Here is a 13256-nt window from a genome sequence, read left to right as displayed (position 1 = left end):
TTACCACTTTTTATCTAACTTCCAGAAAGGTGAAGACTTTCTGCAAGGCAATATGACAAGATGAGCTTGATATTATATCTTGGCTGAAATTTTGATAGATGGGCTGTTCAGTTAAATCTTTATCCAGAACATAGGAAAATGCTTCTGATTCAGAGTAACTTGGATAAGAGGGAGAAGAAGGAAGACAGGAATGACAGGAGACAAAAAAAGATATATTAGTTTAGAGTTTATATATTTTATCTACTAACATTACTTTGAATAAAGGTCATGTTTTTTATTCAGTATTCAGGTCTAAAGGTTTGTGGATCAGGTGAGAAGTCCAGTTCCTTTTTCTTTCTCCCACCATATTAAATAAGAACTCCTAAAAGTGCTTCAAAGAAAATGCCAGCTGAAAAAAATGCAAGTAGATAAAAAAACAGATTTTACATTCTGTCTATACTGAGTATATAAATTCACATGAATATGATGGCTATTGTACAAGGAATTAAGCAGAGTAAGGAAAGGATAAGGAATTGTCATCTGGATAGTAATATAAAAAGTATCTAACAAAGCTCTAAAGAAATATGTTTCTAACTGAATTTTCTCAGTTTTCTTAATGGTATTCTGCCTAGCATAATAATTCTTGGGCAAAAGTCCAAACATGCATTTCAGACAGTCTCACAACACTCTTGTAAAAGTTTGGCTATAAAACCAGCTGTAATACAGCTTTGCATGCTGTCATTATCTTTATTGACTGGAAATACAGCACATAACTCCTAAGATTTTTGAGACACATTTTAATTTATTTTATTGCTGACCAAGAATTTTAGTAAGTCATTATAAATGTCCATTTTCAATTTCTGCTAGTGCAATTGATGTGATTTCATATAGAGTCATGGGATCTTTAAGTCTTATAAATGCACAGATTTATGGAACTCTAGTCACTGCTAGTGAAATGAAAATAGCACTTGCTCCTGCATTAGTTGCTCCTCATGGGAATTCAAACTCCAAGCTCATTTGACCTACCTGAAAAAGTCCATCTTGATGTTTTAAATGGGCAGGGTGGGAACAGGCTCCCTAGATTGTCTCACTTAGCCTGCTGGTTTAAACTGATAACAGTAACTAAATCTGATAACAGCAGATTTATATGTTTCTGGGCCAAATCCTGATGATTTTATTTATTTTATTTCTGTTCAAGTGAAACCCTGCTGAAATTAACATGTTGAGTGATGATATGATAGGCGGAGCAAGTGGTTGAATGTATTTCAAGAATTTCGGGGGGGGGGGGGAAGACTGTAGTTGTTTTTTGCATATACAAAATAAAAATATGCCAACACACTCTTATGCTTCACATACTTCTTGGTTTTTGCTGTGCTGTTATGAAAGTCTGTGTCTCATAAACACCCCTTTCTCCCTTAGTAACACAACAGCTAACTATTCATTATGAGTGAAAGAAGCAATAGTTGCTTGAAGTGCTCAAGCTGTTCACATTTAGAAATATGTGAGGGGATACCACAGCAGAGGATGTATCTTCTTTTTCATCATGTCAAGCTTTTTTTCAAGTACCACACATTATTCATCGGAAAGATATTAGAGTGCATTTAAAATGCACATTCCATTAGTGTCAGAATATTTACTATGCAATGCTCAGATTTTCACCATCGCATGCCTGTGTTGAAAATTGTGAAAAAAAGTGATGATGCCATTACACTTCTTCAGCCCATTCTCGTTTTTTATCACCTTTTGTTTTCAATTCTTTAGCTCATTTCATTTTGTTAGATTTTCTCACACAGATTCTGAGTCCTTCACTTGCAGGTGGTGAGAGGTAAAGAGCTCATTAGGGGGAAATCTGCTGTCACTGGAGGTTTGTGGCCTGATGTCTTCCCTGCACGCTGACGGTAATGAGAATTGAGGGGGTATGCATTGCTCTGATCTCCCTACTTATCATCAGTGAATGTGTGTAAAGCAATTTTGGAAACCATACTGTGCATTTTTGGGAGAGGCAGGAATGAATAATTTAAAGCTTTTTCTTTTGGCTTCACTCTGAACACTGTTTTCAGAATATACACGAGAACCAATGGGAAACTAAGGAAATACAACATATCTTAAAAGAGTTTCCCTTTTTTCAAACTATTTGCTATCCCTGTGCAAGACAGATTCCTGGAGCACTATGGTGTCAAAAGAAAGCCTGTCTACATGTCCAAGTTATTCCCAACACTCTGAGAATTGGCTGGCGTGGAGGGGTGCAGGGGTGTGGGCATCAGGCACTGACCAGCCACAGCAGTGGCTGAACAGGAAGCATGCTTTACCTGCATCTCCCATTAGGGAAAGGTGGGGCAGTCGGAACTCTTGCAGCCCACACTTTGGCTGGGCTGATTTGAATCCCACTAAATAGTTATTTAGTTGTTTGCACTGGGTGTTTTGGTAATTGCACTGTTCACGTGATTTTTATGTTATATCACATGGTTTGTCCTTCCCCTCTCCTACCACATGGTTTCTCCCTCACCCACCCCTGTCCCCAATACCCTCCTGGTGGTCTCTTACCTGGTCAGTCCCTCCCCCTGCCCCTCCCCACTTATATCCCATTGTCTGTGCTCCTCCTCCTCCACCCCCATTCCCCCAAGCATAAAAGTCTCCTGTCATCAGAACACGCCCTCTTTCTCACCTGGGGAGTCACCAGAGCCTGAGGTGTCTCCTCACAAGTCAATAAACAGAGGACATCCACCCCCACCTGGAGAAGAGCGTTTCTGGTCTTTTGCTTTCATCCATGTAAGATCCCGTGGGCTGGGGTCCATAGCTAGCCAGGGTGGACCCAAGCAGCCCCCTGAGACATGGGAGTTACAGGCTGATGCTTTCCTGGTGGAGCTGCATGTTCATTGAAGTTATTGGCATTAACTGAATGGGGTTAAATCTCCCTTTTTCATCTCTCAGCACACCTGTGAAAGACCAGACACAGTTTAGGGCTTATTACTGAAAGCTTATTTTCTGAGAAATTACCAAGATACAGTATAAAAAGAAACCTAAACTGATACTCACAGGTTTTTTTAGACCTCTTCTTTTCACAGATTCCTTTAGCACCAATTTCAATTTAGATGCTAATCTCATTTTTGCTTTTTGGGGGAGTGTGAATTGAAACCTGTGTGATTTGAAGCATAACATAAGGGCGCACTTTATATTATGCTCCTGTTATAGAGTGGATCATATCAACATAAACAGCATATATCAGGGTCTTGGAAAGGTGCTGCAGAAACATCTCACATGATACTTTAAAGAGGGTCTAGATGGGGGAAGATCCTAGTTTCTTTTGCTTAAACTACCGCTGCAAAACAGAAGGGAGGGGAAAAGGGTAAAAGCAAAACAAAAAAAAAATCAAAATTAATGGAGTAAACTAATTACTGTTCTAAAATGGAAGATAAAAGAAAGGAGCTTGCCAAATATAAGATAGGGTAAAATCTTGCTCTCTAGATCAAAGTAAATTAAAATTAATTCCAGTGTTTTCTGCAAATTCTTTTAGATTTGCACTAGTCTAGGTGACAGATGGAATTAGTCAGGCTTTACATCAGTTGCACTGAGAGCAGAATTTGTCTCTGTAATGCTGCAAGAGGGAGGACTGTCTTTCAGTGCAAAGAATCCTTCTATTGATCCTACATTTTCCCCCCTTTGTTTGTCCTTAGCTATTCATATTAGTTTTAAATTCCCTTTGTTCACTCTCTTTCCTTTGCTTCCCAATCTGTGTAAAAGATTCTGAAACATGCTTCATTACCAGTTTCCACTCCCACATTTTAGATTTATTTTTACAACCCTCCTACCTCTGCAGTAATTCTTCTCAACACTGTTCTCACAAAACCAATATCTGCTGCTTCCTATCCCTCAGGCACTCACACTGTCGTTTCAAACTCTGTTTAGTCTTTTACTTGAAGAAAAATGCTAGCACACCACAACAAGCTGAGTGCACATGTTCTTCTCTTATACTGATTTTACTGACTTTTTGATGCAGCTATTATCTCAGTTTATTCAATAAATTTTTCTAAGGTCTTTCCATCATAAGGAAATCTGGGCTGCCCTTCCAAGAAAATATAAAGTCACCACACTGTCTTTTGGTCACATTTTCAACAAGAGGTAATACAGCTAAGTGAAATACCATTTTCTGTCAGAAAGCTTTTTTAGCCAGCCAAGATGTAACCAGATAAAATTATAAATCTTCTTAAACTTTTTTCCCTATCTTCCTATCAACCCTGTCTTACCTAAACCATGCAACAGCTTAGTCATTTCCCAAGCACCACTCCACATTTGCACATGAAAGCATAACACTAGTTGTGAAGGGGTTTACACACAGCATGTGCCAACCCATTCAGAGCTGAAGAGAGCAAAGGTTCCAATTTCAAGGAAAGTGTCATGGTCTGCTGCTCCAATCTATGCAGAGATATAACACAAGGCAGTTTTGCAATTGCAAACATTTATGGCCCTCTGCATTCCCTAAGAATGACTATTATTTCTAATTGGAAAGCACAGCTTTGTGATTACAGAGTTGAACAGGAATTAAAAAGCAGGTTGCTCTTCAGAGTTATTCCTCCTAGCTCCCTCATGGACAGTGAACAAATCATCTTTCTTTCCTATGCTTCAGTTTCTTTTCCTGTGCAGTGCACTCTGAATGCTTTCGTGGTTAATCATCTATATTTACGGCATGAATGGCTCGTGTGCAGAGCTTGCAGTAAGTTCTAATCGGATACATGCATAAGCACATACAGAAAAAGCCTAATGTTCACCGGAGAAAAATATGTATTTTCTTACACAGAGTACGTTTCTTTATTCAAAGCATAAGTGGACACCATTGCAGTAATTATTCTGTCATTTCCATTGACCGAAGTTTCCAGTCTATATCCATTGCAATCGCACCAAAAAATAGAGAAGAAATTGCCACAATCTGCTTCTGGCCTGACTTTAACTGACCATAAATTGTGTTTGTACTACTTAAGCTACTGTAACTTTCTATCTGCATGTGCTTTTGGCCATTTTTCCCTGCATAAAGCTATTACACTTCATACAGCGCTTGAATTTTGAAAAGAGCTAACACAAGTACATTAAAGAAGAAAAGGAAGGAGATGATGTGTCTGATAAGGCAGGGAAATTACTAATCCTTTCTTTTGGTGAGACTTGTTCCCTCTGTGTCAGAAGCAGTGGTTTGCAAACAGCAAATTGTAAATGTGATGGTATCATCTGCCAGCATTTGGATGTAGCAAGAAGAGTAAAGATCAGGTAACACATGCTTCAGCCTATGTTAGGAGGCAAACTTTGTCCCCTACTCCATGAAATGTTTGAATGTTGCCTGTAGCTTTTCCAGTTCACATTTGGATGCTACCAGTGTTATCTGTAAAACAGAATGCTCTGCAGGAAGGCCTTCAGCAATGGTCAAATGCAGACCTGAAGGGGTGCAGAATGAACACAGGAACACACAGTGGGTTTAGCGCTTTATTATGCAGTCTGTTTAAAGAGAGTTTCAGAGAGGAGTTCCTGCTTCATCTAGTTTCACCTTTTAGATAATTGTGGATGTTTAAGCAGGATTCTCATTTCTCCATCTGAGGTGTGTTTTCACAGCATGAGATGCTGGCACAGTGCTGTGGCATCTTGTGAACAGACAAGGTTATTTCGTCAGCAAACAACTGAGCCCCAGGATTCTCTTAGTACAGTTTAAAGAAATCACACAAACCATTTCCCTGGGTCTTGTAATGAATGCACAGACATTAAATCACATAGACTTTGAAGTGAAGCCTTTGCAACTAGCAATGATTGGATGGTAAGATTGTTTTTCAGTAAAGTTTGGTGTTTTAACTGTTTTTCTAATATGGGTTTTTTGGGTGTTTGGGAGTTTGGATTGTGTTCAGGGTTGTTCATTTGCTTGTTGTTATTGGGGTTTGTGACTTTTTGTTTTGAAGGGCATTTTTTGTGCTGGCTTTTTTTTTGTTTGGGATGTGTTTTTTGGTTTTTGTTTGGGATTGGTTGGGTTGAGTTGGGGTTTTTGGGGGTTTTTTGGTTGTTTGGGATGGGTTGGGTTGAGTTTTTTTGGGTTGGTTGGTTGGTTGGTTGGTTGATTGGTTTTGGTTTTGTCTGTACTTAGATTTGTCAGCAAAACAGACTCTTCTCATACTGGCTTTTTCCTAACTGACTGACTGACTGACTGACGCTAAGGACCACTGGAAAGATAACAGGACCATTTATGTGAATTTTAAAACAAACTCTTTATCTGAAACAGATAACCCTGCTTTGAAAATCTGTCCAATCCAAAGAACCAAACTCAAGAGAGAATCTATCAGCATGACCAAGAATATCTATAAGTCCTGTAGGAGTCGAGACAGACATGCACATTTCCATCCAAGGAAAATCTCACTGTATTTAACCACATTTTAAGGAGACATGCATGTGTTTGCAGCTAAATGTTCTGGAGTTGTAGGAAGCTCTGTGCCCTAGGATTTGCCCTGGGCTGAAATTAATGTACTTGGAAAAAAAATCTTACTGAGAAACAAGAACTCTCTTAGATTTATACAAATTTTCCAGAAAGTAAGCATTAAATAAGCATGTTCACAATAGAAAAGGCCTTGGAAGAAACTGCATGCAGCTTCTAAAAGCCCTCACTGAGATTTGGAAAACAAAAGCAGGGCAGAGAAAAAAGGAAAAGCCATAATAATAGCACTGCTAGATATACCTTGACTCTGGAGAACATGAGCAGCCAAAATTGCTTCAGGAAACTGTACCAAAGAGTGAAGCTTCAGTGCTAACACCCTCAATGCTGGAGAGTCAACCATCACGGCAGGAGCTTTCCAGTTTTCCTGAAACACCTTTGCTACACATGGATATGCTAGCACCTACCTTTTACTTCCCAATAAGAAACCAACAACATCTACAAGTTTTCTTGATGTCACTGTCAGAAGGGAGCCTTCTGCAAAGGATTCTTGACCCTTTCCTCATTTTCTTCATCTGTCTATCCCATCAGCCATATAGGAACAGAAAGGCATTTAATTTTTTTTCATGTGCTTACTAGTATTAATACAGCTGAATCAATTAAAGCAGATTAGATCTTTCTAATAATTTTAAACACGAGGAAAGACACATTTTTTTCCTATATGACATAATACAAATGTATATGATATAATACAGATGTGTATATTGTGTACTCCTATTTTAGTCAAAAATCTCATCCATGTTATGAGAACCACCTACAACTCAAAGAAGGTATGAATAACAAATTTTAGCAGCAAGGCAAAGAGCAATATCACCTCCATACTGTGGGACACAAATATTTGTTATGTGTGTTCAACAGCAAGTAGAGCAATACTCACATAGCTTGGCTCTGGGCCTCAGTTGTGATCTGGATCACATTGGGTTGGGATTTCTGTTGCTATTCAGGAGGTAACCACACTTAATTATCTGTCTCCTTTTACAACAAGATGGAAGTTGCAGGACTGCCTGATTACTTCAATGACATTCCCATTTGAAGACCTGCACTTTTATGAAATTGAACCTCATTAAATCAAAGGTCCTTTTCTATGTTATACTGTTATATATCAACTCCCTTCACTGCAGACACTTTCATTTGACGTTACTTTTATCCTGTTTTAATGTACTGTGAGTGTCAGAGCAGTCCTGGCATCTGACATTATTTTTGACAACGTTCCATTTTATCATTTGCAAATTCTTGGCATGTTAAAAACTCCCATTGATTGAACATCCCAAAGGGAAGGAGGCAGGTAAAAGTGAAAAGCATGAGAAGATGAGATATGAAAATCCTGACACTCATGTTTATTTCACAGATTAATTATTGCAAGTAATTTGATTTCCAAGGATTTATGAGGTCAGCTGTATTTGCTGTAATTTATTTTGAACATAATTTCCAGATTTCAAATAGGCATCAGCCCTGCCTAACATGTTGCTTCCAGCCTCAATTTTTTCTATTTCATGTGATAAATATTTTGATGTAAAGTTCTGTAGCTAATTTAAAGTGATCATTTTACAAAAGATATTGTTGCTTGTTTTATCTGGCACTATTGCCCAAACACATCTTAAGGAGATGTTGAAATAATTAGGCTGAAAAGAATTAACTTTTAAAGTATCACTCAATTCTAAAGTTGTACAGTGGTACCTCAACAGATCATCTAATCTAAACTTCCTGCTCAAACAAGGTGAGCTACCATGGATTGCTGAGGGCTGTGTCCTGTTGGATTTTGAGTATCTCCAAGGATGGAGACTCCACATTCCCTAGGCAAACTGTCCTACAAACCAGTCTTGCAGGGGATAAAAAGAAAAAAAAACTTATCTCCTGCCACTCCACCCCCCAACCCACCTTTCCCCTATGTTTAAATGAAAAAACCCAACCCACCTTTCCCCTATGTTTAAATGAAATTTCTTGTATTTTTCCCCGTGTCCACTGCCTATTGTCTTACTCCTGTCACTTTTTCATCTTTGAAGTCCTTTGCTGGACTTGCTCCAGTCTTTTGATGTCTTAGGTGTACTGGGAAACCCAGCATAGGACCCAGTACTCCAGATGAGTACAGGGAAAATATCACCTCCCTCTACCTCAGCAGTGCTCTGCCTCATGCAGCTCTTAATTCTTTTGACCTTTTTGTATTCCACAAAAGCACATTGCTGCCTCATAGCAAGTTTGGTGTCCACCAGGTCAAGTAATTTTCTGCCACACTGATTTCCAGCTGATCAACCCCCAGCCTCTCTTGATGAGTGGGAATAATCTTGTCCAAATGCAGAAATTTGCACTTACCTTTGTTGAGATTCATGAGGTTGCTGCTAGTCCATTTCCTGTCCAGGCTCCTTCAAGTTGCAACACACCCATCTGGTCTATCAATCATTTGTCTCAAGCTTTTTGAGAAAACACTCTGTCCCATAATCCAAGTCACTAAAAAGGATGTTAAATAGTATTTGCCTCAGTTTTAATCTCTGGCGTGCTTCACGAGTGACTGGCTTCAATCTGAAACTTGTGTTCTGGTCCCAGCCATGAAAGCCAGTTTTCAATCCACCTCACTGTCCATATATCTAGCTGAAAATTCATCAGTTTATTAGTGAGAATGTACAGGAAATGGAGTTGCAAACCTTGCTAAAGGTAAGATGAACAGCATCCAATGCTTTCCCCTCATCCTCCATGACCATCCCCTCATCATAGAAGACTATGAAGTTCGTCACGCATGAGTTCCCCTTCATAAATCCCTGCTAATGACTTCAAATGACTTTCTTGTCCTTCATGTGTTGGGAAATGTTTTTGAAGAGGATTCAGTCCATTGCTTCCATCAGATAAATGAGAGACTGACTGTCCTGTGTTACACTGGATCCTCCTTCTTTTCCTTCAGGAATGCAGAACTGGCAATTGCTTTCTTCCAGTACACAGGATTCTCCCTTACTTGCCAGAGACTTTCAAAGCTCATCAGGATTGTTCTTTCCCTGAAATGCATCAGTTCCCGCAGCACTCAGAGATGCATCAGGTTCCAGGGGCTCGTGTAGGTCCAGTTTTGTTTAAATATGCCTGAGTAGATTCTTACCGCCCTGGAATTCCTGAAGACAGGTCTCACCAGTGAAGACCAAGGTGAAAGTAGCAAAGACTCCTTTTGCTTTTTCAATATCCTCTGTGATGAGATCCCCTTTCCTTTACTTTTCTTCAACTTCCTTCTGCTGCTTATGCATTGTAGAAACTTTCTTTCTTGCACTTCACCTTCAGATCCAGAAGGGTTTTGGTATTCCTAACCCAATACCTTTACATTAGCCCAGTGTTAATTTATTTATGCCAGTCCGGGGTACTTTTCCTCTGCTTCCACCTTTTACAATGATCCTTTATGTTTAAGTTCATTCAGAAGCTCCTTGATCATCCATGAAGTCCCCCTGTCTGTCAAAATAGACCTTTCCTGATCTTGGAGAAGGCAAACCTTGAAAATCCATCAGTTCTCCTGGACACCTCGTCTCTCTAGGACTGCAACTCATGGGATTCTTCTAAGCAGATTCCTGAAGAGTATTGAAGAATCTCTCCAAAAGTCCAAGCTGTGACCCTACTATTGTCTGTTTCCATCTTTCAGATTCCTCATCACCTCATGGACACCATGGCCTCTTCCTGAGGTTTATATCCTTGCCAGTTCTTTCCTGTTTGTGTGATATCCAACAAAGCATTTCTTTTCATTGACTCCCTGATGATTTGTGTCAAGAAGGCGCCTTCAGCACTCTCCCAAAATGACTGCTGTAGTCTCTTTGCGACATATATTGGTGGTCTTCAAGTCTCTCACAACACAAAGGGCCTGTGAACATAAGGACTCTTCCAGCTGTGTTAAGACAGCCTCGTGTACATTTTCTTTCTGGTAAGCCAGTCCGTGGCACCCACCCCATTGTCATCCATGTGGTTTGCCAGCTAATCCGGACACACCAGCTCTGCTCAGCCCGTTGTTCATCTGCAGGCATGCACCTCGTTGCAGTCTCATGTCAAGGCTAGCCCCCTCATGCTGCCCTTTCTTGGTAGCCTGGATCCATCCACTACAGTACTCCAGTTGTGTGAGCTATTCCAACATGTCTCCATGATTCCAATGAGATAACTGCTCTCTAAGTGCACACAGACCTTTAAGGCTTACAGTTTGTCCCCCTCAGAGAGGCAGTAAGTCATCCTGTTTTCCCAGGAAGGTTAATGGGGAATCTTACCTGCAGTTCTGTCTGGTCAGCACTTCCCTATTTATGTGAATATATTTGTGTGGGGCTACCTTCTGCCCTGATCTGTTGATTACGACATCCCTTGTATTTATATCAACTTAACACCCCAATCTTGTTTGTCACTTCTTTGTATTACTGCTCATCTTCTTCCCCTATTTCTAATTCAAGTGTTTCTTCACCAGACTAGCTAGCCAGCTGGCAAAATGCTTTTTGTTCTGCTTGATCAGATGGATCTCATCCCTCACAAGCAATCCTCAATCTTCACAGGGGGTCCTTGGTTGTATAAAAAAAAAAGTGTTGTCATCAATGTTTAACAGCTGCAAAACCAATTTTTGACCCACATGTATATTTGCTGTAAAAATATATCCTGGATGCTAAAGATTAAAGTTTTGTCATAGCTCTTTGTTGTGTTCTCTATGAATGCAGGTCTCCAAGGACAGCATGTCATTTGTTACTATTTATCACAAGGTTGTGAGTCACATAAGACTGCTCTTGTTCTTTAGTTCCCTGCATGTTGCCCTGCGTAGCGTATCACATTGCTTGCATTCACTTTCTAATCTGTGCATTGGGAAAAAAAGTGTCCCTTCTGACACTGGAAATCAACCTAGTGAAACTACAGATACAAGTAATTGTAACTGAGAGAATAGTTTAATTTCAAGCTAATTTGAGAACGCCAAGAATTTGCCAGTTTTAAGCAGCTGTGTGTTTCAGAAGGGATTCATATTCTCTTAGAGCATACTGCACCAAATAAGCTATGACATTAGAAAACTAGCAGTGGAGAACCCATGAGTTCTAAATGCTTGATATGACTACTATATGTGCAGTCAGGAAGCAAAATTGTAGTATGCCTTTGAGATATGATTCTAACCCCATCATTAACATTAAATTATGGACATTATAGATTATATTCTACCTAGTCCTACTTGATATTACATCTAATAATTTAGATAACATTTGAAAAATAATGGGCAGAGTTTGAGAAAGGAAGTCATAAAGTAAACAAGAAAGTCATATTTGTAAGTAAAAACGGTGATTCCATTTAAAGTAAACCTGAAAAAAATACTCTTTTGCCTACCGTGATCTAATCTTGCTAACCTTTGGTGATTCTGCACAGCTAGGGTACCCCATACATCAAAAATATTTATCTGCATCAGGTCAACACTTCCAGTTGACCCAAACAAAAAGTTACATTCGCCAAAGACATTCCTTTTCCTTTTCTCTCAAATTCAATGAGCACTTTTAGAGGCCACTTTAAAGAGCAGCAGTAAGGGGTATAAATAAGATGTCCTAACAAAGGATGTCTAGGAGACCAAATCTCTCAGAAAACTCTTCCAGGAGGGTGCAATCTCTTGTCTAGGAAAATGTATGCAGAACTAATTGTGGCACCCTCCTCAAAGGACTGTGCCCCCCCTACGGCAGCTTTGGGTCCAGGCACAGCCTTGCTGTTCAGCACATACAGATGAGCAAGACAGACGAGCTGCAATGTACCTGGCACATCTGGGCCGTGTCCTGTGCCCATGCCAGTGCTGCTGTCTCTCAGGCATGCAAAACAGCTGTAAGTACCTAAAGCCAGCGCTGTCTTTGGCCTTGAATGCACACGCAGGAAGAGATAGAGTAAGGTCAGATAGGGTTATTTTCTGAAGCCCTGGGGATCTGCTCATGTTCGCAATTTCTGAGGAAGGAGGGGTGCAACAAATTAAGCACATTGCCCCTATGGCACTTCATCACAGAGCAGGAAGCCTTTTCAGCCCTTAGCGGAAAAAGAGAAATAAGGAAATAAAAACCTAGGGATGGAATGAGAAGATGAGGGCAATGAAAGCAGCTGCCAAAATTGAGCCCAAAGGCAGAAGGTCTGCTAGTGACAGACGGTAGTGACCAAAACACTGCTGGAAGCAGAGACCATATGCAATATTTATTTATTTGAGGTTTAACAGTTCCTATGTGTGCTCCTAACAAACTGCTTATAACCAAGGTTCCTTTGGCTAAGGTTTTAATGATACTTGCCCATCTGCACAGTTTCAGTAGTATATGATGTGTCTGGTAAAAGAAAGTTTTCCTTAGTTAAAACCCTCAAAGTATGTCTTGTGTCCAGTTAGTATAAAGAATGGAGGCAAAATCATTGCTGCCAGGATCATCTTTAGCAGTGGAATAGAAATGTCCTAAGCTCCAATTGTCTCATAAGTGGTCAATTAATAAATGGAATAATGTGAATGCAGCTTCTTTTCCTGGGCTCTTTAAATCACACCTCTGGCACAGTAAAAAATGATGCTTTTCTTGCTCAGCTTATAATATTTTAAGTGTCATCTTTAATTTAACTCCACACAGAATTTTCTTGTTTCATAGGTCCCTCAGGAGGCTGGAGATATCACACAGATTTTATTGAATACTTCATCCCAATTCCCACCCTGCAGTTATAGAGCTGTCACCAAAAAAAAAAAAGACAACTGCCTGTAATTTTTAGATAAGATGATTTCAATATGTCTACATCATCTGTTTCATTATTTTAATTTTTTAAAATTTTACTTAAAAAAGCCCACTCAAAACATGAAATTTCTTAGGCAGTATCCACCCTCCTTCAGAGTCCAGGTGTT

Source organism: Fringilla coelebs (assembly GCF_963513975.1).
Source record: "Fringilla coelebs genome assembly, chromosome: Z".
NCBI lineage: Eukaryota > Metazoa > Chordata > Aves > Passeriformes > Fringillidae > Fringilla > Fringilla coelebs.
The sequence above is the reverse complement of the archived record's forward strand: the minus strand, read 5'-3'. Positions refer to the sequence as shown.